This window comes from Etheostoma spectabile, chromosome 16 (assembly GCF_008692095.1).
Source record: "Etheostoma spectabile isolate EspeVRDwgs_2016 chromosome 16, UIUC_Espe_1.0, whole genome shotgun sequence".
Taxonomy (NCBI): Eukaryota; Metazoa; Chordata; class Actinopteri; order Perciformes; family Percidae; genus Etheostoma; species Etheostoma spectabile.
Window position 1 is genome coordinate 157,358 of NC_045748.1, and position 1,436 is coordinate 158,793.

The following is a 1,436-nucleotide window of genomic DNA, read 5'->3' on the forward strand; positions in this document are numbered from 1 at the left end:
ATTCCCTCACTACCTCGGCCACTGGTCTCTCCCCCTTTGAGGTGGCTCTGGGCTATCAACTGCCTTTGTTCCCGGCCCAGGAGAAGGAATTGGCGGTACCTTCGGTGCAGGAGCACCTTCGTCGCTGCTGCCTGGTTTGGACCGAGGCGCGTGAGGCCCTTCTGCGGACTACGGAACGGACTAAGGCTGTGGCAGACAGGCACGGGGCTCCGGCTCCCCAGTTACCAGTAAAATGGAAACCATTGTCTTAATAATTATCATACGCTGTAGAATTAAGATTTCTCTTCACTGCAGCTAGGGGCCTAGCCAACATTAGGACCCCAGCCAGAGGACATCAGGGAGAAAACCATAAAACCTGTCCTCCATGATCCAGTTTCACCCGAATCAGTGACAGTGTTGCAAATTGTTGCATAATTTCTCCAAGGAGACCATATCCGCTCTTCAAAGTCACATAGGGCATGGGCGTTCAGGGCACAGACTGGGAATGACAAAGGCCCCAAGTCAGTGTAGCAATGACAATCATCTTACTCTTTATCTTCCTTCCTTTTCTTTCAGAACCACTCTTTAATATTACTTCTGTTGTGGGTCTACTGTTTTCTGTATTGTTTTTTCCCTCTTTGTCTGTCTTTGTATCATCGGCCACCAGAGGGCGCTCCTACTAGGATTGGAGAGAGGCGTGTCTTCTCATCCCCCCCTCTGTCTTGCTACACAGCTGAGCATCATCATCATTATCACCTCATCCATATTTAAACCTGGGCTGACCACCTCTCACTCTTTCCCCCTTCCTCCCTTTTCCTTCTTTCCCCTGCTCCCTCACTGGCTTCCCACTATCTCATCACTCACCTTCTTTCTCCTACTCCTTCTCTCCCTCTAAGAGAAGACCAAGACCAAGAACACCAAGACCAAGAGACTGGATTATGTCTCTCCAGTTCTAAAGTCTTTACATTGGCTTCCTGTGTCTCAAAGAATTGATTTCAAAGTACTTTTACTAGTTTATAAATCACTCAATGGTTTAGGACCAAAATACATTTCTGATCTGCTACTACACTATGAACCACCCAGACCTCTCAGGTCATCTGGGAAAGGTCTACTTTCTGTCCCCAGAGTCAGAACTAAACAGGGTGAAGCAGCATTCAGTTTCTATGCTCCTCATATCTGGAATAAACTCCCAGAAACCTGCAGATCCGCTGCTACTCTCAGTTCTTTTAAATCAAGGCTGAAGACCCTTCTTTTTGATGCTGCCTTTCTTTAAATGACTGTTCATTTCTTTAATGTTTAATTTCTAATGCTGCACTGTTACTTTTATTCTTGTGTTTTATGTGTCTTAATGTTTTTATTTTTACCGGTCTATTCATATGTTTTATCGGTTTTTAATGCTTATGACACTTGTGTTTTATCTGTTGAATGAATTTTTTTGAGGACAAGGAATAAGTATA